The sequence below is a fragment of the Heterodontus francisci genome, chromosome 23, assembly GCF_036365525.1.
Source record: "Heterodontus francisci isolate sHetFra1 chromosome 23, sHetFra1.hap1, whole genome shotgun sequence".
In the NCBI taxonomy this organism is placed as follows: domain Eukaryota; kingdom Metazoa; phylum Chordata; class Chondrichthyes; order Heterodontiformes; family Heterodontidae; genus Heterodontus; species Heterodontus francisci.
The window spans coordinates 59,473,440-59,500,749 of NC_090393.1; the positions used below are offsets into that span (position 1 = coordinate 59,473,440).

Here is a 27,310-nt window from a genome sequence, read left to right on the forward strand (position 1 = left end):
GGAGCACACTTTCCAATACAGACGCAACCAGCTGTCAGGATGGCCGAGTGGTCTAAGGCGCCAGACTCAAGGAGTGTTTGTCCTTGCCTCTCTTGTGGCTCTGGAATTCTGGTCTCTCTTAAGGGGCGTGGGTTCAAATCCCACTCCTGACATCACTTTTTTCATCCACACAAAACCTCACAGCATCACACTGCCTGCTCAGCTTGCCTGCAATTTGCACGTGCCTCCTTCAATTACTTCAATTCTACTGCCATTTGCCAACAAACACAAGGCACAGCTCCACAAACATGGCCTTTCCTCAGGAAACCTCACAAATCCTCAGCCTGTCCTTCCACATAATGCTTCAAATCACACTTCTGCCATCAACCATTTCCCACACTCCAATGCCAGCACTCTGACTAAATTATCTTTTGCCCCACCTCCTTGCTGCATTCCTCATTGCTTCCTAGCATTATGACTTGCAATCCCACTGCACGCACTGCTGCTTTTCACAAACAGGACAACACACTCAAAGAATCGCACTTCTTGCACACCAAAACCCCACTCAATTCTATTCTCTTACTTCGACAATTCCTTCCAATCCTATTTGCCGGGCTAACATTTTCCCTGAAGAAGGGGCACCACAGCCAAGCTCTTTCCTCATCAGCACTTCGACATTGCCAGACTTGATGCCTTTGGAGGCTGGCTCTCTCAGATTGCAATGTTCACACGAATGTTGATGGCCAAGCGCACAGTACCTGCACAGTGCCTTGTTTGCCCTCACAAAGGTAGGGAGATCCTGGTGATTTTCTTGGCAGCAGGGCTCCAATTAGCACTTGTCGCAATAATATATTGTGATGCAAAGAAAGGCATGGGAATGAGAGGCTGAAATGTCCTGCTTGGAACCATTATTGGATTGTGGTTATATTAGAAGGCCTTGGCTTTGAATGGCAGCTGTGTTGCTTGTCTTTGGTCAAGTTGAGCAAGAAAAAGTGTATGGGAAAAGGATGCAAAATGCAAGTTGTTGCACGAAAGATGTGTGTCTGATTGTTGTTTGCAGTGCTGGAACGATGAATTTCCTTGCCGGCACGGCCTGATAAGTCAAGTATGATTAACAAATGGTCTTCGAGTCATAGAGTCATTTGCGGCACAGAAGGAGGCCATTCTGCCCATCCAGCGTATGCCGGCTCTCCATAGAACAATCCACTCAGTCCCATAGCTCTAGACCTGAAAGTTTATTTTCTTCAAGTGCCCATCCAATTTTCTTTTGAAATCATACATTCACTCTGCTTCCAACACCTTCAAAGGCAGCGAGTTCCAGCTCATTACCAGTAGCTGGGTAAAAATGTTCTTCCTCATATTCCCCATACATCTCTTGCCCAAAACGTTCGATCTGTGTCCCCTAGTCCTTGTACCATCAGCTACTGGCAACACGTTTTCTTTGCCTGCCTTATCTCAAACGGTCATAATCTTTACACCTCAATCAAATCTCTCCGCAATTTCCGTTGCTCCTCTGAGAACAACCCCAGCTTCTGCAACCTAACCTTGCAGCTAAAATCGCTCATCCCTGGAACCATTCTGGTCAATCTCCTCTGTAACCTCTCACATCCAACCTAAAGCCTGATGACCAAAAGTGTACGCAATACTCCTGTTGTGGCCTGACCAGAGATTTATAAAGGTTCAGCATAACTTTGCTGCTTTTGTACTCAATGATTCTACTTAAGAAGCCCAAGATCCTCTATGTTTTGCTGCCCACACTCTCAATATGTCCTGCAACCTTCATAAATCTTTGCACATGCACCCCCAGGTTCCTCTGTCCTTGCACACTCTTTCCAACTGTGCCATTAAGTCTATATGAGCTCAGCCCATCCTTTCTGCCAAAATGCATCACCTCACACTTGTTGATATGAAATTCCATTTGCCACTTGTCTGCCCATTCTGCTAGGCTATCTATGTCGTCTTGAAGTCAATTTGTATCATGCTCACCGTTTGCCATTCCTCCAAATTTGGTATGATTGGCAAATTTTGAAATCTTCTGCTCAGTTGCAATATCCAAGTTATTTCTACACCTCCAAAATAAACACCGCTAGTCCTATGACTGACCCTTGCACAACACCACTGTCTACCATCCTCCAGTGTGAAAAGTAACCATTGACCATGATGAGCTGTTTTGTGTCCTGAAAGCAATATTTTTGATCCAAGCTGAGACTGCCTGTTTCTGGTTTGTGTTTGCACAGAAGGAACAAATGTTATACAGCAGTTAGTGTAAACATTTGGAGCACACTTTCCAATACAGATGTAACCAGCTGTCAGGATGGCCGAGTGGTCTAAGGCGCCTGACTCAAGGAGTGTTTGTCCTTGCCTCTCTTGTGGCTCTGGAATTCTGGTCTCTATTAAGGGGCGTGGGTTCAAATCCAACTCCTGACATCACTTTTTTCATCCACACAAAACCTCACAGCATCACACTGCCTGCTCAGCTTGCCTGCAATTTGCACGTGCCTCCTTCAATTACTTCAATTCTACTGCCATTTGCCAACAAACACAAGGCACAGCTCCACAAACATGGCCTTTCCTCAGGAAACCTCACAAATCCTCAGCCTGTCCTTCCACATAATGCTTCAAATCACACTTCTGCCATCAACCATTTCCCACACTCCAATGCCAGCACTCTGACTAAATTATCTTTTGCCCCACCTCCTTGCTGCATTCCTCATTGCTTCCTAGCATTATGACTTGCAATCCCACTGCACGCACTGCTGCTTTTCACAAACAGGACAACACACTCAAAGAATCGCACTTCTTGCACACCAAAACCCCACTCAATTCTATTCTCTTACTTCGACAATTCCTTCCAATCCTATTTGCCGGGCTAACATTTTCCCTGAAGAAGGGGCACCACAGCCAAGCTCTTTCCTCATCAGCACGTCGACATTGCCAGACTTGATGCCTTTGGAGGCTGGCTCTCTCAGATTGCAATGTTCACACGAATGTTGATGGCCAAGCGCACAGTACCTGCACAGTGCCTTGTTTGCCCTCACAAAGGTAGGGAGATCCTGGTGATTTTCTTGGCAGCAGGGCTCCAATTAGCACTTGTCGCAATAATATATTGTGATGCAAAGAAAGGCATGGGAATGAGAGGCTGAAATGTCCTGCTTGGAACCATTATTGGATTGTGGTTATATTAGAAGGCCTTGGCTTTGAATGGCAGCTGTGTTGCTTGTCTTTGGTCAAGTTGAGCAAGAAAAAGTGTATGGGAAAAGGATGCAAAATGCAAGTTGTTGCACGAAAGATGTGTGTCTGATTGTTGTTTGCAGTGCTGGAACGATGAATTTCCTTGCCGGCACGGCCTGATAAGTCAAGTATGATTAACAAATGGTCTTCGAGTCATAGAGTCATTTGCGGCACAGAAGGAGGCCATTCTGCCCATCCAGCGTATGCCGGCTCTCCATAGAACAATCCACTCAGTCCCATAGCTCTAGACCTGAAAGTTTATTTTCTTCAAGTGCCCATCCAATTTTCTTTTGAAATCATACATTCACTCTGCTTCCAACACCTTCAAAGGCAGCGAATTCCAGCTCATTACCAGTAGCTGGGTAAAAATGTTCTTCCTCATATTCCCCATACATCTCTTGCCCAAAACTTTCGATCTGTGTCCCCTAGTCCTTGTACCATCAGCTACTGGCAACACGTTTTCTTTGCCTGCCTTATCTAAACGGTCATAATCTTTACACCTCAATCAAATCTCTCCGCAATTTCCGTTGCTCCTCTGAGAACAACCCCAGCTTCTGCAACCTAACCTTGCAGCTAAAATCGCTCATCCCTGGAACCATTCTGGTCAATCTCCTCTGTAACCTCTCACATCCAACCTAAAGCCTGATGACCAAAAGTGTACGCAATACTCCTGTTGTGGCCTGACCAGAGATTTATAAAGGTTCAGCATAACTTTGCTGCTTTTGTACTCAATGATTCTATTTAAGAAGCCCAAGATCCTCTATGTTTTGCTGCCCACACTCTCAATATGTCCTGCAACCTTCATAAATCTATGCACATGCACCCCCAGGTTCCTCTGTCCTTGCACACTCTTTCCAACTGTGCCATTAAGTCTATTTGAGCTCAGCCCATCCTTTCTGCCAAAATGCATCACCTCACACTTGTTGATATGAAATTCCATTTGCCACTTGTCTGCCCATTCTGCTAGGCTATCTATGTCGTCTTGAAGTCAATTTGTATCATGCTCACCGTTTGCCATTCCTCCAAGTTTGGTATGATTGGCAAATTTTGAAATCTTCTGCTCAGTTGCAATATCTAAGTTATTTCTACATCTCCAAAATAAACACCGCTAGTCCTATGACTGACCCTTGCGCAACACCACTGTCTACCATCCTCCAGTGTGAAAAGTAACCATTGACCATGATGAGCTGTTTTGTGTCCTGAAAGCAATATTTTTGATCCAAGCTGAGACTGCCTGTTTCTGGTTTGTGTTTGCACAGAAGGAACAAATGTTATCCAGCAGTTAGTGTAAACATTTGGAGCACACTTTCCAATACAGACACAACCAGCTGTCAGGATGGCCGAGTGGTCTAAGGCGCCAGACTCAAGGAGTGTTTGTCCTTGCCTCTCTTGTGGCTCTGGAATTCTGGTCTCTCTTAAGGGGCGTGGGTTCAAATCCCACTCCTGACATCACTTTTTTCATCCACACAAAACCTCACAGCATCACACTGCCTGCTCAGCTTGCCTGCAATTTGCACGTGCCTCCTTCAATTACTTCAATTCTACTGCCATTTGCCAACAAACACAAGGCACAGCTCCACAAACATGGCCTTTCCTCAGGAAACCTCACAAATCCTCAGCCTGTCCTTCCACATAATGCTTCAAATCACACTTCTGCCATCAACCATTTCCCACACTCCAATGCCAGCACTCTGACTAAATTATCTTTTGCCCCACCTCCTTGCTGCATTCCTCATTGCTTCCTAGCATTATGACTTGCAATCCCACTGCTCGCACTGCTGCTTTTCACAAACAGGACAACACACTCAAAGAATCGCACTTCTTGCACACCAAAACCCCACTCTATTCTACTCTCTTACTTCGACAATTCCTTCCAATCCTATTTGCCGGGCTAACATTTTCCCTGAAGAAGGGGCACCACAGCCAAGCTCTTTCCTCATCAGCACGTCGACATTGCCAGACTTGATGCCTTTGGAGGCTGGCTCTCTCAGATTGCAATGTTCACACGAATGTTGATGGCCAAGCGCACAGTACCTGCACAGTGCCTTGTTTGCCCTCACAAAGGTAGGGAGATCCTGGTGATTTTCTTGGCAGCAGGGCTCCAATTAGCACTTGTCGCAATAATATATTGTGATGCAAAGAAAGGCATGGGAATGAGAGGCTGAAATGTCCTGCTTGGAACCATTATTGGATTGTGGTTATATTAGAAGGCCTTGGCTTTGAATGGCAGCTGTGTTGCTTGTCTTTGGTCAAGTTGAGCAAGAAAAAGTGTATGGGAAAAGGATGCAAAATGCAAGTTGTTGCACGAAAGATGTGTGTCTGATTGTTGTTTGCAGTGCTGGAACGATGAATTTCCTTGCCGGCACGGCCTGATAAGTCAAGTATGATTAACAAATGGTCTTCGAGTCATAGAGTCATTTGCGGCACAGAAGGAGGCCATTCTGCCCATCCAGCGTATGCCGGCTCTCCATAGAACAATCCACTCAGTCCCATAGCTCTAGACCTGAAAGTTTATTTTCTTCAAGTGCCCATCCAATTTTCTTTTGAAATCATACATTCACTCTGCTTCCAACACCTTCAAAGGCAGCGAGTTCCAGCTCATTACCAGTAGCTGGGTAAAAATGTTCTTCCTCATATTCCCCATACATCTCTTGCCCAAAACGTTCGATCTGTGTCCCCTAGTCCTTGTACCATCAACTACTGGCAACACGTTTTCTTTGCCTGCCTTATCTCAAACGGTCATAATCTTTACACCTCAATCAAATCTCTCCGCAATTTCCGTTGCTCCTCTGAGAACAACCCCAGCTTCTGCAACCTAACCTTGCAGCTAAAATAGCTCATCCCTGGAACCATTCTGGTCAATCTCCTCTGTAACCTTTCACATCCAACCTAAAGCCTGATGACCAAAAGTGTACGCAATACTCCTGTTGTGGCCTGACCAGAGATTTATAAAGGTTCAGCATAACTTTGCTGCTTTTGTACTCAATGATTCTACTTAAGAAGCCCAAGATCCTCTATGTTTTGCTGCCCATACTCTCAATATGTCCTGCAACCTTCATAAATCTTTGCACATGCACCCCCAGGTTCCTCTGTCCTTGCACACTCTTTCCAACTGTGCCATTAAGTCTATATGAGCTCAGCCCATCCTTTCTGCCAAAATGCATCACCTCACACTTGTTGATATGAAATTCCATTTGCCACTTGTCTGCCCATTCTGCTAGGCTATCTATGTCCTCTTGAAGTCAATTTGTATCATGCTCACCGTTTGCCATTCCTCCAAGTTTGGTATGATTGGCAAATTTTGAAATCTTCTGCTCAGTTGCAATATCCAAGTTATTTCCACATCTCCAAAATAAACACCGCTAGTCCTATGACTGACCCTTGCGCAACACCACTGTCTACCATCCTCCAGTGTGAAAAGTAACCATTGACCATGATGAGCTGTTTTGTGTCCTGAAAGCAATATTTTTGATCCAAGCTGAGACTGCCTGTTTCTGGTTTGTGTTTGCACAGAAGGAACAAATGTTATACAGCAGTTAGTGTAAACATTTGGAGCACACTTTCCAATACAGACGCAACCAGCTGTCAGGATGGCCGAGTGGTCTAAGGCGCCAGACTCAAGGAGTGTTTGTCCTTGCCTCTCTTGTGGCTCTGGAATTCTGCTCTCTATTAAGGGGCGTGGGTTCAAATCCCACTCCTGACATCACCTTTTTCATCCACACAAAACCTCACAGCATCACACTGCCTGCTCAGCTTGCCTGCAATTTGCACGTGCCTCCTTCAATTACTTCAATTCTACTGCCATTTGCCAACAAACACAAGGCACAGCTCCACAAACATGGCCTTTCCTCAGGAAACCTCACAAATCCTCAGCCTGTCCTTCCACATAATGCTTCAAATCACACTTCTGCCATCAACCATTTCCCACACTCCAATGCCAGCACTCTGACTAAATTATCTTTTGCCCCACCTCCTTGCTGCATTCCTCATTGCTTCCTAGCATTATGACTTGCAATCCCACTGCTCGCACTGCTGCTTTTCACAAACAGGACAACACACTCAAAGAATCGCACTTCTTGCACACCAAAACCCCACTCTATTCTACTCTCTTACTTCGACAATTCCTTCCAATCCTATTTGCCGGGCTAACATTTTCCCTGAAGAAGGGGCACCACAGCCAAGCTCTTTCCTCATCAGCACGTTGACATTGCCAGACTTGATGCCTTTGGAGGCTGGCTCTCTCAGATTGCAATGTTCACACGAATGTTGATGGCCAAGCGCACAGTACCTGCACAGTGCCTTGTTTGCCCTCACAAAGGTAGGGAGATCCTGGTGATTTTCTTGGCAGCAGGGCTCCAATTAGCACTTGTCGCAATAATATATTGTGATGCAAAGAAAGGCATGGGAATGAGAGGCTGAAATGTCCTGCTTGGAACCATTATTGGATTGTGGTTATATTAGAAGGCCTTGGCTTTGAATGGCAGCTGTGTTGCTTGTCTTTGGTCAAGTTGAGCAAGAAAAAGTGTATGGGAAAAGGATGCAAAATGCAAGTTGTTGCACGAAAGATGTGTGTCTGATTGTTGTTTGCAGTGCTGGAACGATGAATTTCCTTGCCGGCACGGCCTGATAAGTCAAGTATGATTAACAAATGGTCTTCGAGTCATAGAGTCATTTGCGGCACAGAAGGAGGCCATTCTGCCCATCCAGCGTATGCCGGCTCTCCATAGAACAATCCACTCAGTCCCATAGCTCTAGACCTGAAAGTTTATTTTCTTCAAGTGCCCATCCAATTTTCTTTTGAAATCATACATTCACTCTGCTTCCAACACCTTCAAAGGCAGCGAGTTCCAGCTCATTACCAGTAGCTGGGTAAAAATGTTCTTCCTCATATTCCCCATACATCTCTTGCCCAAAACTTTCGATCTGTGTCCCCTAGTCCTTGTACCATCAGCTACTGGCAACACGTTTTCTTTGCCTGCCTTATCTAAACGGTCATAATCTTTACACCTCAATCAAATCTCTCCGCAATTTCCGTTGCTCCTCTGAGAACAACCCCAGCTTCTGCAACCTAACCTTGCAGCTAAAATCGCTCATCCCTGGAACCATTCTGGTCAATCTCCTCTGTAACCTCTCACATCCAACCTAAAGCCTGATGACCAAAAGTGTACGCAATACTCCTGTTGTGGCCTGACCAGAGATTTATAAAGGTTCAGCATAACTTTGCTGCTTTTGTACTCAATGATTCTATTTAAGAAGCCCAAGATCCTCTATGTTTTGCTGCCCACACTCTCAATATGTCCTGCAACCTTCATAAATCTATGCACATGCACCACCAGGTTCCTCTGTCCTTGCACACTCTTTCCAACTGTGCCATTAAGTCTATATGAGCTCAGCCCATCCTTTCTGCCAAAATGCATCACCTCACACTTGTTGATATGAAATTCCATTTGCCACTTGTCTGCCCATTCTGCTAGGCTATCTATGTCGTCTTGAAGTCAATTTGTATCATGCTCACCGTTTGCCATTCCTCCAAGTTTGGTATGATTGGCAAATTTTGAAATCTTCTGCTCAGTTGCAATATCCAAGTTATTTCTACATCTCCAAAATAAACACCGCTAGTCCTATGACTGACCCTTGCGCAACACCACTGTCTACCATCCTCCAGTGTGAAAAGTAACGATTGACCATGATGAGCTGTTTTGTGTCCTGAAAGCAATATTTTTGATCCAAGCTGAGACTGCCTGTTTCTGGTTTGTGTTTGCACAGATGGAACAAATGTTATACAGCAGTTAGTGTAAACATTTGGAGCACACTTTCCAATAAAGACGCAACCAGCTGTCAGGATGGCCGAGTGGTCTAAGGCGCCAGACTCAAGGAGTGTTTGTCCTTGCCTCTCTTGTGGCTCTGGAATTCTGGTCTCTATTAAGGGGCGTGGGTTCAAATCCCACTCCTGACATCACTTTTTTCATCCACACAAAACCTCACAGCATCACACTGCCTGCTCAGCTTGCCTGCAATTTGCACGTGCCTCCTTCAATTACTTCAATTCTACTGCCATTTGCCAACAAACACAAGGCACAGCTCCACAAACATGGCCTTTTCTCAGGAAACCTCACAAATCCTCAGCCTGTCCTTCCACATAATGCTTCAAATCACACTTCTGCCATCAACCATTTCCCACACTCCAATGCCAGCACTCTGACTAAATTATCTTTTGCCCCACCTCCTTGCTGCATTCCTCATTGCTTCCTAGCATTATGACTTGCAATCCCACTGCACGCACTGCTGCTTTTCACAAACAGGACAACACACTCAAAGAATCGCACTTCTTGCACACCAAAACCCCACTCAATTCTATTCTCTTACTTCGACAATTCCTTCCAATCCTATTTGCCGGGCTAACATTTTCCCTGAAGAAGGGGCACCACAGCCAAGCTCTTTCCTCATCAGCACGTCGACATTGCCAGACTTGATGCCTTTGGAGGCTGGCTCTCTCAGATTGCAATGTTCACACGAATGTTGATGGCCAAGCGCACAGTACCTGCACAGTGCCTTGTTTGCCCTCACAAAGGTAGGGAGATCCTGGTGATTTTCTTGGCAGCAGGGCTCCAATTAGCACTTGTCGCAATAATATATTGTGATGCAAAGAAAGGCATGGGAATGAGAGGCTGAAATGTCCTGCTTGGAACCATTATTGGATTGTGGTTATATTAGAAGGCCTTGGCTTTGAATGGCAGCTGTGTTGCTTGTCTTTGGTCAAGTTGAGCAAGAAAAAGTGTATGGGAAAAGGATGCAAAATGCAAGTTGTTGCACGAAAGATGTGTGTCTGATTGTTGTTTGCAGTGCTGGAACGATGAATTTCCTTGCCGGCACGGCCTGATAAGTCAAGTATGATTAACAAATGGTCTTCGAGTCATAGAGTCATTTGCGGCACAGAAGGAGGCCATTCTGCCCATCCAGCGTATGCCGGCTCTCCATAGAACAATCCACTCAGTCCCATAGCTCTAGACCTGAAAGTTTATTTTCTTCAAGTGCCCATCCAATTTTCTTTTGAAATCATACATTCACTCTGCTTCCAACACCTTCAAAGGCAGCGAGTTCCAGCTCATTACCAGTAGCTGGGTAAAAATGTTCTTCCTCATATTCCCCATACATCTCTTGCCCAAAACGTTCGATCTGTGTCCCCTAGTCCTTGTACCATCAGCTACTGGCAACACGTTTTCTTTGCCTGCCTTATCTCAAACGGTCATAATCTTTACACCTCAATCAAATCTCTCCGCAATTTCCGTTGCTCCTCTGAGAACAACCCCAGCTTCTGCAACCTAACCTTGCAGCTAAAATCGCTCATCCCTGGAACCATTCTGGTCAATCTCCTCTGTAACCTCTCACATCCAACCTAAAGCCTGATGACCAAAAGTGTACGCAATACTCCTGTTGTGGCCTGACCAGAGATTTATAAAGGTTCAGCATAACTTTGCTGCTTTTGTACTCAATGATTCTACTTAAGAAGCCCAAGATCCTCTATGTTTTGCTGCCCACACTCTCAATATGTCCTGCAACCTTCATAAATCTTTGCACATGCACCCCCAGGTTCCTCTGTCCTTGCACACTCTTTCCAACTGTGCCATTAAGTCTATATGAGCTCAGCCCATCCTTTCTGCCAAAATGCATCACCTCACACTTGTTGATATGAAATTCCATTTGCCACTTGTCTGCCCATTCTGCTAGGCTATCTATGTCGTCTTGAAGTCAATTTGTATCATGCTCACCGTTTGCCATTCCTCCAAATTTGGTATGATTGGCAAATTTTGAAATCTTCTGCTCAGTTGCAATATCCAAGTTATTTCTACATCTCCAAAAAAAACACCGCTAGTCCTATGACTGACCCTTGCGCAGCACCACTGCCTACCATCCTCCAGTGTGAAAAGTAACCATTGACCATGATGAGCTGTTTTGTGTCCTGAAAGCAATATTTTTGATCCAAGCTGAGACTGCCTGTTTCTGGTTTGTGTTTGCACAGAAGGAACAAATGTTATACAGCAGTTAGTGTAAACATTTGGAGCACACTTTCCAATACAGACACAACCAGCTGTCAGGATGGCCGAGTGGTCTAAGGTGCCAGACTCAAGGAGTGTTTGTCCTTGCCTCTTTTGTGGCTCTGGAATTCTGGTCTCTCTTCAGGGGCGTGGGTTCAAATCCCACTCCTGACATCACTTTTTTCATCCACACAAAACCTCACAGCATCACACTGCCTGCTCAGCTTGCCTGCAATTTGCACGTGCCTCCTTCAATTCCTTCAATCCTACTGCCATTTGCCAACAAACACAAGGCACAGCTCCACAAACATGGCCTTTCCTCAGGAAACCTCACAAATCCTAAGCCTGTCCTTCCACATAATGCTTCAAATCACACTTCTGCCATCAACCATTTCCCACACTCCAATGCCAGCACTCTGACTAAATTATCTTTTGCCCCACCTCCTTGCTGCATTCCTCATTGCTTTCTAGCATTATGACTTGCAATCCCACTGCACGCACTGCTGCTTTTCACAAACAGGACAACACGCTCAAAGAATCGCACTTCTTGCACACCAAAACCCCACTCAATTCTACTCTCTTACTTCGACAATTCCTTCCAATCCTATTTGCCGGGCTAACATTTTCCCTGAAGAAGGGGCACCACAGCCAAGCTCTTTCCTCATCAGCACTTCGACATTGCCAGACTTGATGCCTTTGGAGGCTGGCTCTCTCAGATTGCAATGTTCACACGAATGTTGATGGCCAAGCGCACAATACCTGCACAGTGCCTTGTTTGCCCTCACAAAGGTAGGGAGATCCTGGTGATTTTCTTGGCAGCAGGGCTCCAATTAGCACTTGTCGCAATAATATATTGTGATGCAAAGAAAGGCATGGGAATGAGAGGCTGAAATGTCCTGCTTGGAACCATTATTGGATTGTGGTTATATTAGAAGGCCTTGGCTTTTAATGGCAACTGTGTTGCTTGTCTTTGGTCAAGTTGAGCAAGAAAAAGTGTATGGGAAAAGGATGCAAAATGCAAGTTGTTGCACGAAAGATGTGTGTCTGATTGTTGTTTGCAGTGCTGGAACGATGAATTTCCTTGCCGGCACGGCCTGATAAGTCAAGTATGATTAACAAATGGTCTTCGAGTCATAGAGTCATTTGCGGCACAGAAGGAGGCCATTCTGCCCATCCAGCGTATGCCGGCTCTCCATAGAACAATCCACTCAGTCCCATAGCTCTAGACCTGAAAGTTTATTTCCTTCAAGTGCCCATCCAATTTTCTTTTGAAATCATTCATTGTCTCTGCTTCCAACACCCTCAAAGGCAGCGAGTTCCAGCTCATTACCAGTAGCTGGATAAAAATGTTCTTCCTCATATTCCCCATACATCTCTTGCCCAAAACTTTCGATCTGTGTCCCCTAGTCCCTGTACCATCAGCTACTGGGAACACGTTTTCTTTGCCTGCCTTATCTCAAACGGTCATAATCTTTACACCTCAATCAAATCTCTCCGCAATTTCCGTTGCTCCTCTGAGAACAACCCCAGCTTCTGCAACCTAACCTTGCAGCTAAAATCGCTCATCCCTGGAACCATTCTGGTCAATCTCCTCTGTAACCTTTCACATCCAACCTAAAGCCTGATGACCAAAAGTGTACGCAATACTCCTGTTGTGGCCTGACCAGAGATTTATAAAGGTTCAGCATAACTTTGCTGCTTTTGTACTCAATGATTCTATGTAAGAAGCCCAAGATCCTCTATGTTTTGCTGCCCACACTCTCAATATGTCCTGCAACCTTCATAAATCTATGCACATGCACCCCCAGGTTCCTCTGTCCTTGCACACTCTTTCCAACTGTGCCATTAAGTCTATATGAGCTCAGCCCATCCTTTCTGCCAAAATGCATCACCTCACACTTGTTGATATGAAATTCCATTTGCCACTTGTCTGCCCATTCTGCTAGGCTATCTATGTCCTCTTGAAGTCAATTTGTATCATGCTCACCGTTTGCCATTCTTCCACGTTTGGTATGATTGGCAAATTTTGAAATCTTCTGCTCAGTTGCAATATCCAAGTTATTTCTACATCTCCAAAAAAAACACCGCTAGTCCTATGACTGACCCTTGCGCAACACCACTGTCTACCATCCTCCAGTGTGAAAAGTAACCATTGACCATGATGAGCTGTTTTGTGTCCTGAAAGCAATATTTTTGATCCAAGCTGAGACTGCCTGTTTCTGGTTTGTGTTTGCACAGAAGGAACAAATGTTATACAGCAGTTAGTGTAAACATTTGGAGCACACTTTCCAATACAGACACAACCAGCTGTCAGGATGGCCGAGTGGTCTAAGGCGCCTGACTCAAGGAGTGTTTGTTCATGCCTCTCTTGTGGCTCTGGAATTCTGGTCTCTCTTCAGGGGCGTGGGTTCAAATCCCACTCCTGACATCACTTTTTTCATCCACACAAAACCTCACAGCATTACACTGCCTGCTCAGCTTGCCTGCAATTTGCACGTGCCTCCTTCAATTACTTCAATCCTACTGCCATTTGCCAACAAACACAAGGCACAGCTCCACAAACATGGCCTTTCCTCAGGAAACCTCACAAATCCTAAGCCTGTCCTTCCACATAATGCTTCAAATCACACTTCTGCCATCAACCATTTCCCACACTCCAATGCCAGCACTCTGACTAAATTATCTTATGCCCCACCTCCTTGCTGCATTCCTCATTGCTTTCTAGCATTATGACTTGCAATCCCACTGCACGCACTGCTGCTTTTCACAAACAGGACAACATGCTCAAAGAATCGCACTTCTTGCACACCAAAACCCCACTCAATTCTACTCTCTTACTTCGACAATTCCTTCCAATCCTATTTGCCGGGCTAACATTTTCCCTGAAGAAGGGGCACCACAGCCAAGCTCTTTCCTCATCAGCACTTCGACATTGCCAGACTTGATGCCTTTGGAGGCTGGCTCTCTCAGATTGCAATGTTCACACGAATGTTGATGGCCAAGCGCACAGTACCTGCACAGTGCCTTGTTTGCCCTCACAAAGGTAGGGAGATCCTGGTGATTTTCTTGGCAGCAGGGCTCCAATTAGCACTTGTCGCAATAATATATTGTGATGCAAAGAAAGGCATGGGAATGAGAGGCTGAAATGTCCTGCTTGGAACCATTATTGGATTGTGGTTATATTGGAAGGCCTTGGCTTTGAAAGGCAGCTGTGTTGCTTGTCTTTGGTCAAGTTGAGCAAGAAAAAGTGTATGGGAAAAGGATGCAAAATGCAAGTTGTTGCACGAAAGATGTGTGTCTGATTGTTGTTTGCAGTGCTGGAACGATGAATTTCCTTGCCGGCACGGCCTGATAAGTCAAGTATGATTAACAAATGGTCTTCGAGTCATAGAGTCATTTGCGGCACAGAAGGAGGCCATTCTGCCCATCCAGCGTATGCCGGCTCTCCATAGAACAATCCACTCAGTCCCATTGCTCTAGACCTGAAAGTTTATTTCCTTCAAGTGCCCATCCAATTTTCTTTTGAAATCATTCATTGTCTCTGCTTCCAACACCCTCAAAGGCAGCGAGTTCCAGCTCATTACCAGTAGCTGGGTAAAAATGTTCTTCCTCATATTCCCCATACATATCTTGCCCAAAACTTTCGATCTGTGTCCCCTAGTCCTTGTACCATCAGCTACTGGCAACACGTTTTCTTTGCCTGCCTTATCTCAAACGGTCATAATCTTTACACCTCAATCAAATCTCTCCGCAATTTCCATTGCTCCTCTGAGAACAACCCCAGCTTCTGCAACCTAACCTTGCAGCTAAAATCGCTCATCCCTGGAACCATTCTGGTCAATCTCCTCTGTAACCTCTCACATCCAACCTAAAGCCTGATGACCAAAAGTGTACGCAATACTCCCGTTGTGGCCTGACCAGAGATTTATAAAGGTTCAGCATAACTTTGCTGCTTTTGTACTCAATGATTCTATTTAAGAAGCCCAAGATCCTCTATGTTTTGCTGCCCACACTCTCAATATGTCCTGCAACCTTCATAAATCTATGCACATGCACCGCCAGGTTCCTCTGTCCTTGCACACTCTTTCCAACTGTGCCATTAAGTCTATATGAGCTCAGCCCATCCTTTCTGCCAAAATGCATCACCTCACACTTGTTGATATGAAATTCCATTTGCCACTTGTCTGCCCATTCTGCTAGGCTATCTATGTCGTCTTGAAGTCAATTTGTATCATGCTCACCGTTTGCCATTCCTCCAAGTTTGGTATGATTGGCAAATTTTGAAATCTTCTGCTCAGTTGCAATATCCAAGTTATTTCTACATCTCCAAAAAAAACACCGCTAGTCCGATGACTGACCCTTGCGCAACACCACTGCCTACCATCCTCCAGTGTGAAAAGTAACCATTGACCATGATGAGCTGTTTTGTGTCCTGAAAGCAATATTTTTGATCCAAGCTGACACTGCCTGTTTCTGGTTTGTGTTTGCACAGAAGGAACAAATGTTATACAGCAGTTAGTGTAAACATTTGGAGCACACTTTCCAATAAATACACAACCAGCTGTCAGGATGGCCGAGTGGTCTAAGGCGCCAGACTCAAGGAGTGTTTGTCCTTGCCTCTTTTGTGGCTCTGGAATTCTGGTCTCTCTTCAGGGGCGTGGGTTCAAATCCCACTCCTGACATCACTTTTTTCATCCACACAAAACCTCACAGCATCACACTGCCTGCTCAGCTTGCCTGCAATTTGCACGTGCCTCCTTCAATTCCTTCAATCCTACTGCCATTTGCCAACAAACACAAGGCACAGCTCCACAAACATGGCCTTTCCTCAGGAAACCTCACAAATCCTAAGCCTGTCCTTCCACATAATGCTTCAAATCACACTTCTGCCATCAACCATTTCCCACACTCCAATGCCAGCACTCTGACTAAATTATCTTTTGCCCCACCTCCTTGCTGCATTCCTCATTGCTTTCTAGCATTATGACTTGCAATCCCACTGCACGCACTGCTGCTTTTCACAAACAGGACAACACGCTCAAAGAATCGCACTTCTTGCACACCAAAACCCCACTCAATTCTACTCTCTTACTTCGACAATTCCTTCCAATCCTATTTGCCGGGCTAACATTTTCCCTGAAGAAGGGGCACCACAGCCAAGCTCTTTCCTCATCAGCACTTCGACATTGCCAGACTTGATGCCTTTGGAGGCTGGCTCTCTCAGATTGCAATGTTCACACGAATGTTGATGGCCAAGCGCACAATACCTGCACAGTGCCTTGTTTGCCCTCACAAAGGTAGGGAGATCCTGGTGATTTTCTTGGCAGCAGGGCTCCAATTAGCACTTGTCGCAATAATATATTGTGATGCAAAGAAAGGCATGGGAATGAGAGGCTGAAATGTCCTGCTTGGAACCATTATTGGATTGTGGTTATATTAGAAGGCCTTGGCTTTGAATGGCAACTGTGTTGCTTGTCTTTGGTCAAGTTGAGCAAGAAAAAGTGTATGGGAAAAGGATGCAAAATGCAAGTTGTTGCACGAAAGATGTGTGTCTGATTGTTGTTTGCAGTGCTGGAACGATGAATTTCCTTGCCGGCACGGCCTGATAAGTCAAGTATGATTAACAAATGGTCTTCGAGTCATAGAGTCATTTGCGGCACAGAAGGAGGCCATTCTGCCCATCCAGCGTATGCCGGCTCTCCATAGAACAATCCACTCAGTCCCATAGCTCTAGACCTGAAAGTTTATTTCCTTCAAGTGCCCATCCAATTTTCTTTTGAAATCATTCATTGTCTCTGCTTCCAACACCCTCAAAGGCAGCGAGTTCCAGCTCATTACCAGTAGCTGGATAAAAATGTTCTTCCTCATATTCCCCATACATCTCTTGCCCAAAACTTTCGATCTGTGTCCCCTAGTCCCTGTACCATCAGCTACTGGGAACACGTTTTCTTTGCCTGCCTTATCTCAAACGGTCATAATCTTTACACCTCAATCAAATCTCTCCGCAATTTCCGTTGCTCCTCTGAGAACAACCCCAGCTTCTGCAACCTAACCTTGCAGCTAAAATCGCTCATCCCTGGAACCATTCTGGTCAATCTCCTCTGTAACCTTTCACATCCAACCTAAAGCCTGATGACCAAAAGTGTACGCAATACTCCTGTTGTGGCCTGACCAGAGATTTATAAAGGTTCAGCATAACTTTGCTGCTTTTGTACTCAATGATTCTATGTAAGAAGCCCAAGATCCTCTATGTTTTGCTGCCCACACTCTCAATATGTCCTGCAACCTTCATAAATCTATGCACATGCACCCCCAGGTTCCTCTGTCCTTGCACACTCTTTCCAACTGTGCCATTAAGTCTATATGAGCTCAGCCCATCCTTTCTGCCAAAATGCATCACCTCACACTTGTTGATATGAAATTCCATTTGCCACTTGTCTGCCCATTCTGCTAGGCTATCTATGTCCTCTTGAAGTCAATTTGTATCATGCTCACCGTTTGCCATTCCTCCAAGTTTGGTATGATTGGCAAATTTTGAAATCTTCTGCTCAGTTGCAATATCCAAGTTATTTCTACATCTCCAAAAAAAACACCGCTAGTCCTATGACTGACCCTTGCGCAACACCACTGTCTACCATCCTCCAGTGTGAAAAGTAACGATTGACCATGATGAGCTGTATTGTGTCCTGAAAGCAATATTTTTGATCCAAGCTGAGACTGCCTGTTTCTGGTTTGTGTTTGCACAGAAGGAACAAATGTTATCCAGCAGTTAGTGTAAACATTTGGAGCACACTTTCCAATACAGACACAACCAGCTGTCAGGATGGCCGAGTGGTCTAAGGCGCCAGACTCAAGGAGTGTTTGTTCTTGCCTCTCTTGTGGCTCTGGAATTCTGGTCTCTCTTCAGGGGCGTGGGTTCAAATCCCACTCCTGACATCACTTTTTTCATCCACACAAAACCTCACAGCATTACACTGCCTGCTCAGCTTGCCTGCAATTTGCACGTGCCTCCTTCAATTACTTCAATCCTACTGCCATTTGCCAACAAACACAAGGCACAGCTCCACAAACATGGCCTTTCCTCAGGAAACCTCACAAATCCTAAGCCTGTCCTTCCACATAATGCTTCAAATCACACTTCTGCCATCAACCATTTCCCACACTCCAATGCCAGCATTCTGACTAAATTATCTTTTGCCCCACCTCCTTGCTGCATTCCTCATTGCTTTCTAGCATTATGACTTGCAATCCCACTGCACGCACTGCTGCTTTTCACAAACAGGACAACACGCTCAAAGAATCACACTTCTTGCACACCAAAACCCCACTCAATTCTACTCTCTTACTTCGACAATTCCTTCCAATCCTATTTGCCGGGCTAACATTTTCCCTGAAGAAGGGGCACCACAGCCAAGCTCTTTCCTCATCAGCACTTCGACATTGCCAGACTTGATGCCTTTGGAGGCTGGCTCTCTCAGATTGCAATGTTCACACGAATGTTGATGGCCAAGCGCACAATACCTGCACAGTGCCTTGTTTGCCCTCACAAAGGTAGGGAGATCCTGGTGATTTTCTTGGCAGCAGGGCTCCAATTAGCACTTGTCGCAATAATATATTGTGATGCAAAGAAAGGCATGGGAATGAGAGGCTGAAATGTCCTGCTTGGAACCATTATTGGATTGTGGTTATATTGGAAGGCCTTGGCTTTGAAAGGCAGCTGTGTTGCTTGTCTTTGGTCAAGTTGAGCAAGAAAAAGTGTATGGGAAAAGGATGCAAAATGCAAGTTGTTGCACGAAAGATGTGTGTCTGATTGTTGTTTGCAGTGCTGGAACGATGAATTTCCTTGCCGGCACGGCCTGATAAGTCAAGTATGATTAACAAATGGTCTTCGAGTCATAGAGTCATTTGCGGCACAGAAGGAGGCCATTCTGCCCATCCAGCGTATGCCGGCTCTCCATAGAACAATCCACTCAGTCCCATTGCTCTAGACCTGAAAGTTTATTTCCTTCAAGTGCCCATCCAATTTTCTTTTGAAATCATTCATTGTCTCTGCTTCCAACACCCTCAAAGGCAGCGAGTTCCAGCTCATTACCAGTAGCTGGGTAAAAATGTTCTTCCTCATATTCCCCATACATATCTTGCCCAAAACTTTCGATCTGTGTCCCCTAGTCCTTGTACCATCAGCTACTGGCAACACGTTTTCTTTGCCTGCCTTATCTCAAACGGTCATAATCTTTACACCTCAATCAAATCTCTCCGCAATTTCCATTGCTCCTCTGAGAACAACCCCAGCTTCTGCAACCTAACCTTGCAGCTAAAATCGCTCATCCCTGGAACCATTCTGGTCAATCTCCTCTGTAACCTCTCACATCCAACCTAAAGCCTGATGACCAAAAGTGTACGCAATACTCCCGTTGTGGCCTGACCAGAGATTTATAAAGGTTCAGCATAACTTTGCTGCTTTTGTACTCAATGATTCTATTTAAGAAGCCCAAGATCCTCTATGTTTTGCTGCCCACACTCTCAATATGTCCTGCAACCTTCATAAATCTATGCACATGCACCGCCAGGTTCCTCTGTCCTTGCACACTCTTTCCAACTGTGCCATTAAGTCTATATGAGCTCAGCCCATCCTTTCTGCCAAAATGCATCACCTCACACTTGTTGATATGAAATTCCATTTGCCACTTGTCTGCCCATTCTGCTAGGCTATCTATGTCGTCTTGAAGTCAATTTGTATCATGCTCACCGTTTGCCATTCCTCCAAGTTTGGTATGATTGGCAAATTTTGAAATCTTCTGCTCAGTTGCAATATCCAAGTTATTTCTACATCTCCAAAAAAAACACCGCTAGTCCGATGACTGACCCTTGCGCAACACCACTGCCTACCATCCTCCAGTGTGAAAAGTAACCATTGACCATGATGAGCTGTTTTGTGTCCTGAAAGCAATATTTTTGATCCAAGCTGACACTGCCTGTTTCTGGTTTGTGTTTGCACAGAAGGAACAAATGTTATACAGCAGTTAGTGTAAACATTTGGAGCACACTTTCCAATAAATACACAACCAGCTGTCAGGATGGCCGAGTGGTCTAAGGCGCCAGACTCAAGGAGTGTTTGTCCTTGCCTCTTTTGTGGCTCTGGAATTCTGGTCTCTCTTCAGGGGCGTGGGTTCAAATCCCACTCCTGACATCACTTTTTTCATCCACACAAAACCTCACAGCATCACACTGCCTGCTCAGCTTGCCTGCAATTTGCACGTGCCTCCTTCAATTCCTTCAATCCTACTGCCATTTGCCAACAAACACAAGGCACAGCTCCACAAACATGGCCTTTCCTCAGGAAACCTCACAAATCCTAAGCCTGTCCTTCCACATAATGCTTCAAATCACACTTCTGCCATCAACCATTTCCCACACTCCAATGCCAGCACTCTGACTAAATTATCTTTTGCCCCACCTCCTTGCTGCATTCCTCATTGCTTTCTAGCATTATGACTTGCAATCCCACTGCACGCACTGCTGCTTTTCACAAACAGGACAACACGCTCAAAGAATCGCACTTCTTGCACACCAAAACCCCACTCAATTCTACTCTCTTACTTCGACAATTCCTTCCAATCCTATTTGCCGGATTACATTTTCCCTGAAGAAGGGGCACCACAGCCAAGCTCTTTCCTCATCAGCACTTCGACATTGCCAGACTTGATGCCTTTGGAGGCTGGCTCTCTCAGATTGCAATGTTCACACGAATGTTGATGGCCAAGCGCACAATACCTGCACAGTGCCTTGTTTGCCCTCACAAAGGTAGGGAGATCCTGGTGATTTTCTTGGCAGCAGGGCTCCAATTAGCACTTGTCGCAATAATATATTGTGATGCAAAGAAAGGCATGGGAATGAGAGGCTGAAATGTCCTGCTTGGAACCATTATTGGATTGTGGTTATATTAGAAGGCCTTGGCTTTGAATGGCAACTGTGTTGCTTGTCTTTGGTCAAGTTGAGCAAGAAAAAGTGTATGGGAAAAGGATGCAAAATGCAAGTTGTTGCACGAAAGATGTGTGTCTGATTGTTGTTTGCAGTGCTGGAACGATGAATTTCCTTGCCGGCACGGCCTGATAAGTCAAGTATGATTAACAAATGGTCTTCGAGTCATAGAGTCATTTGCGGCACAGAAGGAGGCCATTCTGCCCATCCAGCGTATGCCGGCTCTCCATAGAACAATCCACTCAGTCCCATAGCTCTAGACCTGAAAGTTTATTTCCTTCAAGTGCCCATCCAATTTTCTTTTGAAATCATTCATTGTCTCTGCTTCCAACACCCTCAAAGGCAGCGAGTTCCAGCTCATTACCAGTAGCTGGATAAAAATGTTCTTCCTCATATTCCCCATACATCTCTTGCCCAAAACTTTCGATCTGTGTCCCCTAGTCCCTGTACCATCAGCTACTGGGAACACGTTTTCTTTGCCTGCCTTATCTCAAACGGTCATAATCTTTACACCTCAATCAAATCTCTCCGCAATTTCCGTTGCTCCTCTGAGAACAACCCCAGCTTCTGCAACCTAACCTTGCAGCTAAAATCGCTCATCCCTGGAACCATTCTGGTCAATCTCCTCTGTAACCTTTCACATCCAACCTAAAGCCTGATGACCAAAAGTGTACGCAATACTCCTGTTGTGGCCTGACCAGAGATTTATAAAGGTTCAGCATAACTTTGCTGCTTTTGTACTCAATGATTCTATGTAAGAAGCCCAAGATCCTCTATGTTTTGCTGCCCACACTCTCAATATGTCCTGCAACCTTCATAAATCTATGCACATGCACCCCCAGGTTCCTCTGTCCTTGCACACTCTTTCCAACTGTGCCATTAAGTCTATATGAGCTCAGCCCATCCTTTCTGCCAAAATGCATCACCTCACACTTGTTGATATGAAATTCCATTTGCCACTTGTCTGCCCATTCTGCTAGGCTATCTATGTCCTCTTGAAGTCAATTTGTATCATGCTCACCGTTTGCCATTCCTCCAAGTTTGGTATGATTGGCAAATTTTGAAATCTTCTGCTCAGTTGCAATATCCAAGTTATTTCTACATCTCCAAAAAAAACACCGCTAGTCCTATGACTGACCCTTGCGCAACACCACTGTCTACCATCCTCCAGTGTGAAAAGTAACGATTGACCATGATGAGCTGTTTTGTGTCCTGAAAGCAATATTTTTGATCCAAGCTGAGACTGCCTGTTTCTGGTTTGTGTTTGCACAGAAGGAACAAATGTTATCCAGCAGTTAGTGTAAACATTTGGAGCACACTTTCCAATACAGACACAACCAGCTGTCAGGATGGCTGAGTGGTCTAAGGCGCCAGACTCAAGGAGTGTTTGTTCTTGCTTCTCTTGTGGCTCTGGAATTCTGGTCTCTCTTCAGGGGCGTGGGTTCAAATCCCACTCCTGACATCACTTTTTTCATCCACACAAAACCTCACAGCATTACACTGCCTGCTCAGCTTGCCTGCAATTTGCACGTGCCTCCTTCAATTACTTCAATCCTACTGCCATTTGCCAACAAACACAAGGCACAGCTCCACAAACATGGCCTTTCCTCAGGAAACCTCACAAATCCTAAGCCTGTCCTTCCACATAATGCTTCAAATCACACTTCTGCCATCAACCATTTCCCACACTCCAATGCCAGCATTCTGACTAAATTATCTTTTGCCCCACCTCCTTGCTGCATTCCTCATTGCTTTCTAGCATTATGACTTGCAATCCCACTGCACGCACTGCTGCTTTTCACAAACAGGACAACACGCTCAAAGAATCACACTTCTTGCACACCAAAACCCCACTCAATTCTACTCTCTTACTTCGACAATTCCTTCCAATCCTATTTGCCGGGCTAACATTTTCCCTGAAGAAGGGGCACCACAGCCAAGCTCTTTCCTCATCAGCACTTCGACATTGCCAGACTTGATGCCTTTGGAGGCTGGCTCTCTCAGATTGCAATGTTCACACGAATGTTGATGGCCAAGCGCACAATACCTGCACAGTGCCTTGTTTGCCCTCACAAAGGTAGGGAGATCCTGGTGATTTTCTTGGCAGCAGGGCTCCAATTAGCACTTGTCGCAATAATATATTGTGATGCAAAGAAAGGCATGGGAATGAGAGGCTGAAATGTCCTGCTTGGAACCATTATTGGATTGTGGTTATATTGGAAGGCCTTGGCTTTGAAAGGCAGCTGTGTTGCTTGTCTTTGGTCAAGTTGAGCAAGAAAAAGTGTATGGGAAAAGGATGCAAAATGCAAGTTGTTGCACGAAAGATGTGTGTCTGATTGTTGTTTGCAGTGCTGGAACGATGAATTTCCTTGCCGGCACGGCCTGATAAGTCAAGTATGATTAACAAATGGTCTTCGAGTCATAGAGTCATTTGCGGCACAGAAGGAGGCCATTCTGCCCATCCAGCGTATGCCGGCTCTCCATAGAACAATCCACTCAGTCCCATTGCTCTAGACCTGAAAGTTTATTTCCTTCAAGTGCCCATCCAATTTTCTTTTGAAATCATTCATTGTCTCTGCTTCCAACACCCTCAAAGGCAGCGAGTTCCAGCTCATTACCAGTAGCTGGGTAAAAATGTTCTTCCTCATATTCCCCATACATATCTTGCCCAAAACTTTCGATCTGTGTCCCCTAGTCCTTGTACCATCAGCTACTGGCAACACGTTTTCTTTGCCTGCCTTATCTCAAACGGTCATAATCTTTACACCTCAATCAAATCTCTCCGCAATTTCCATTGCTCCTCTGAGAACAACCCCAGCTTCTGCAACCTAACCTTGCAGCTAAAATCGCTCATCCCTGGAACCATTCTGGTCAATCTCCTCTGTAACCTCTCACATCCAACCTAAAGCCTGATGACCAAAAGTGTACGCAATACTCCCGTTGTGGCCTGACCAGAGATTTATAAAGGTTCAGCATAACTTTGCTGCTTTTGTACTCAATGATTCTATTTAAGAAGCCCAAGATCCTCTATGTTTTGCTGCCCACACTCTCAATATGTCCTGCAACCTTCATAAATCTATGCACATGCACCGCCAGGTTCCTCTGTCCTTGCACACTCTTTCCAACTGTGCCATTAAGTCTATATGAGCTCAGCCCATCCTTTCTGCCAAAATGCATCACCTCACACTTGTTGATATGAAATTCCATTTGCCACTTGTCTGCCCATTCTGCTAGGCTATCTATGACGTCTTGAAGTCAATTTGTATCATGCTCACCGTTTGCCATTCCTCCAAGTTTGGTATGATTGGCAAATTTTGAAATCTTCTGCTCAGTTGCAATATCCAAGTTATTTCTACATCTCCAAAAAAAACACCGCTAGTCCGATGACTGACCCTTGCGCAACACCACTGCCTACCATCCTCCAGTGTGAAAAGTAACGATTGACCATGATGAGCTGTTTTGTGTCCTGAAAGCAATATTTTTGATCCAAGCTGAGACTGCCTGTTTCTGGTTTGTGTTTGCACAGAAGGAACAAATGTTATACAGCAGTTAGTTTAAACATTTGGAGCACACTTTCCAATAAATACACAACCAGCTGTCAGGATGGCCGAGTGGTCTAAGGCGCCAGACTCAAGGAGTGTTTGTCCTTGCCTCTTTTGTGGCTCTGGAATGCTGGTCTCTCTTCAGGGGCGTGGGTTCAAATCCCACTCCTGACATCACTTTTTTCATCCACACAAAACCTCACAGCATCACACTGCCTGCTCAGCTTGCCTGCAATTTGCACGTGCCTCCTTCAATTCCTTCAATCCTACTGCCATTTGCCAACAAACACAAGGCACAGCTCCACAAACATGGCCTTTCCTCAGGAAACCTCACAAATCCTAAGCCTGTTCTTCCACATAATGCTTCAAATCACACTTCTGCCATCAACCATTTCCCACACTCCAATGCCAGCACTCTGACTAAATTATCTTTTGCCCCACCTCCTTGCTGCATTCCTCATTGCTTTCTAGCATTATGACTTGCAATCCCACTGCACGCACTGCTGCTTTTCACAAACAGGACAACACGCTCAAAGAATCGCACTTCTTGCACACCAAAACCCCACTCAATTCTACTCTCTTACTTCGACAATTCCTTCCAATCCTATTTGCCGGGCTAACATTTTCCCTGAAGAAGGGGCACCACAGCCAAGCTCTTTCCTCATCAGCACTTCGACATTGCCAGACTTGATGCCTTTGGAGGCTGGCTCTCTCAGATTGCAATGTTCACACGAATGTTGATGGCCAAGCGCACAATACCTGCACAGTGCCTTGTTTGCCCTCACAAAGGTAGGGAGATCCTGGTGATTTTCTTGGCAGCAGGGCTCCAATTAGCACTTGTCGCAATAATATATTGTGATGCAAAGAAAGGCATGGGAATGAGAGGCTGAAATGTCCTGCTTGGAACCATTATTGGATTGTGGTTATATTAGAAGGCCTTGGCTTTGAATGGCAACTGTGTTGCTTGTCTTTGGTCAAGTTGAGCAAGAAAAAGTGTATGGGAAAAGGATGCAAAATGCAAGTTGTTGCACGAAAGATGTGTGTCTGATTGTTGTTTGCAGTGCTGGAACGATGAATTTCCTTGCCGGCACGGCCTGATAAGTCAAGTATGATTAACAAATGGTCTTCGAGTCATAGAGTCATTTGCGGCACAGAAGGAGGCCATTCTGCCCATCCAGCGTATGCCGGCTCTCCATAGAACAATCCACTCAGTCCCATAGCTCTAGACCTGAAAGTTTATTTCCTTCAAGTGCCCATCCAATTTTCTTTTGAAATCATTCATTGTCTCTGCTTCCAACACCCTCAAAGGCAGCGAGTTCCAGCTCATTACCAGTAGCTGGATAAAAATGTTCTTCCTCATATTCCCCATACATCTCTTGCCCAAAACTTTCGATCTGTGTCCCCTAGTCCCTGTACCATCAGCTACTGGGAACACGTTTTCTTTGCCTGCCTTATCTCAAACGGTCATAATCTTTACACCTCAATCAAATCTCTCCGCAATTTCCGTTGCTCCTCTGAGAACAACCCCAGCTTCTGCAACCTAACCTTGCAGCTAAAATCGCTCATCCCTGGAACCATTCTGGTCAATCTCCTCTGTAACCTTTCACATCCAACCTAAAGCCTGATGACCAAAAGTGTACGCAATACTCCTGTTGTGGCCTGACCAGAGATTTATAAAGGTTCAGCATAACTTTGCTGCTTTTGTACTCAATGATTCTATGTAAGAAGCCCAAGATCCTCTATGTTTTGCTGCCCACACTCTCAATATGTCCTGCAACCTTCATAAATCTATGCACATGCAACCCCAGGTTCCTCTGTCCTTGCACACTCTTTCCAACTGTGCCATTAAGTCTATATGAGCTCAGCCCATCCTTTCTGCCAAAATGCATCACCTCACACTTGTTGATATGAAATTCCATTTGCCACTTGTCTGCCCATTCTGCTAGGCTATCTATGTCCTCTTGAAGTCAATTTGTATCATGCTCACCGTTTGCCATTCCTCCAAGTTTGGTATGATTGGCAAATTTTGAAATCTTCTGCTCAGTTGCAATATCCAAGTTATTTCTACATCTCCAAAAAAAACACCGCTAGTCCTATGACTGACCCTTGCGCAACACCACTGTCTACCATCCTCCAGTGTGAAAAGTAACGATTGACCATGATGAGCTGTTTTGTGTCCTGAAAGCAATATTTTTGATCCAAGCTGAGACTGCCTGTTTCTGGTTTGTGTTTGCACAGAAGGAACAAATGTTATACAGCAGTTAGTGTAAACATTTGGAGCACACTTTCCAATACAGACACAACCAGCTGTCAGGATGGCTGAGTGGTTTAAGGCGCCAGACTCAAGGAGTGTTTGTCCTTGCCTCTCTTGTGGCTCTGGAATTCTGGTCTCTCTTAAGGGGCGTGGGTTCAAATCCCACTCCTGACATCACTTTTTTCATCCACACAAAACCTCACAGCATCACACTGCCTGCTCAGCTTGCCTGCAATTTGCACGTGCCTCCTTCAATTACTTCAATCCTACTGCCATTTGCCAACAAA

At 45.2% G+C, this 27,310-nt stretch overlaps 13 non-coding genes across 13 annotated transcripts; all 13 read left to right on the forward strand.

The window, feature by feature from the left end:
- Positions 1 to 33: 33 nt before the first annotated feature.
- On the forward strand, positions 34 to 152 carry trnal-caa (transfer RNA leucine (anticodon CAA)). The gene is made up of 2 exons: positions 34 to 71; positions 107 to 152. It is a non-coding gene; the product is annotated as a tRNA-Leu (tRNA).
- Positions 153 to 2,287: 2,135 nt separating this feature from the next.
- trnal-caa (transfer RNA leucine (anticodon CAA)) lies at positions 2,288 to 2,406 on the forward strand. The gene is made up of 2 exons: positions 2,288 to 2,325; positions 2,361 to 2,406. It is a non-coding gene; the product is annotated as a tRNA-Leu (tRNA).
- A 2,134-nt stretch (positions 2,407 to 4,540) lies between these two features.
- Positions 4,541 to 4,659, forward strand: trnal-caa (transfer RNA leucine (anticodon CAA)). The gene is made up of 2 exons: positions 4,541 to 4,578; positions 4,614 to 4,659. It is a non-coding gene; the product is annotated as a tRNA-Leu (tRNA).
- A 2,135-nt stretch (positions 4,660 to 6,794) lies between these two features.
- trnal-caa (transfer RNA leucine (anticodon CAA)) lies at positions 6,795 to 6,913 on the forward strand. The gene is made up of 2 exons: positions 6,795 to 6,832; positions 6,860 to 6,913. It is a non-coding gene; the product is annotated as a tRNA-Leu (tRNA).
- A 2,134-nt stretch (positions 6,914 to 9,047) lies between these two features.
- On the forward strand, positions 9,048 to 9,166 carry trnal-caa (transfer RNA leucine (anticodon CAA)). The gene is made up of 2 exons: positions 9,048 to 9,085; positions 9,121 to 9,166. It is a non-coding gene; the product is annotated as a tRNA-Leu (tRNA).
- Positions 9,167 to 11,301: 2,135 nt separating this feature from the next.
- Positions 11,302 to 11,420, forward strand: trnal-caa (transfer RNA leucine (anticodon CAA)). Its single transcript has 2 exons — positions 11,302 to 11,339; positions 11,375 to 11,420. It is a non-coding gene; the product is annotated as a tRNA-Leu (tRNA).
- A 2,135-nt stretch (positions 11,421 to 13,555) lies between these two features.
- On the forward strand, positions 13,556 to 13,674 carry trnal-caa (transfer RNA leucine (anticodon CAA)). Its single transcript has 2 exons — positions 13,556 to 13,593; positions 13,641 to 13,674. It is a non-coding gene; the product is annotated as a tRNA-Leu (tRNA).
- Positions 13,675 to 15,809: 2,135 nt separating this feature from the next.
- trnal-caa (transfer RNA leucine (anticodon CAA)) lies at positions 15,810 to 15,928 on the forward strand. Its single transcript has 2 exons — positions 15,810 to 15,847; positions 15,883 to 15,928. It is a non-coding gene; the product is annotated as a tRNA-Leu (tRNA).
- A 2,135-nt stretch (positions 15,929 to 18,063) lies between these two features.
- On the forward strand, positions 18,064 to 18,182 carry trnal-caa (transfer RNA leucine (anticodon CAA)). The gene is made up of 2 exons: positions 18,064 to 18,101; positions 18,137 to 18,182. It is a non-coding gene; the product is annotated as a tRNA-Leu (tRNA).
- Positions 18,183 to 20,317: 2,135 nt separating this feature from the next.
- trnal-caa (transfer RNA leucine (anticodon CAA)) lies at positions 20,318 to 20,436 on the forward strand. Its single transcript has 2 exons — positions 20,318 to 20,355; positions 20,391 to 20,436. It is a non-coding gene; the product is annotated as a tRNA-Leu (tRNA).
- A 2,134-nt stretch (positions 20,437 to 22,570) lies between these two features.
- On the forward strand, positions 22,571 to 22,689 carry trnal-caa (transfer RNA leucine (anticodon CAA)). The gene is made up of 2 exons: positions 22,571 to 22,608; positions 22,644 to 22,689. It is a non-coding gene; the product is annotated as a tRNA-Leu (tRNA).
- Positions 22,690 to 24,824: 2,135 nt separating this feature from the next.
- On the forward strand, positions 24,825 to 24,943 carry trnal-caa (transfer RNA leucine (anticodon CAA)). The gene is made up of 2 exons: positions 24,825 to 24,862; positions 24,910 to 24,943. It is a non-coding gene; the product is annotated as a tRNA-Leu (tRNA).
- A 2,135-nt stretch (positions 24,944 to 27,078) lies between these two features.
- On the forward strand, positions 27,079 to 27,197 carry trnal-caa (transfer RNA leucine (anticodon CAA)). The gene is made up of 2 exons: positions 27,079 to 27,116; positions 27,152 to 27,197. It is a non-coding gene; the product is annotated as a tRNA-Leu (tRNA).
- Positions 27,198 to 27,310: the final 113 nt, after the last annotated feature.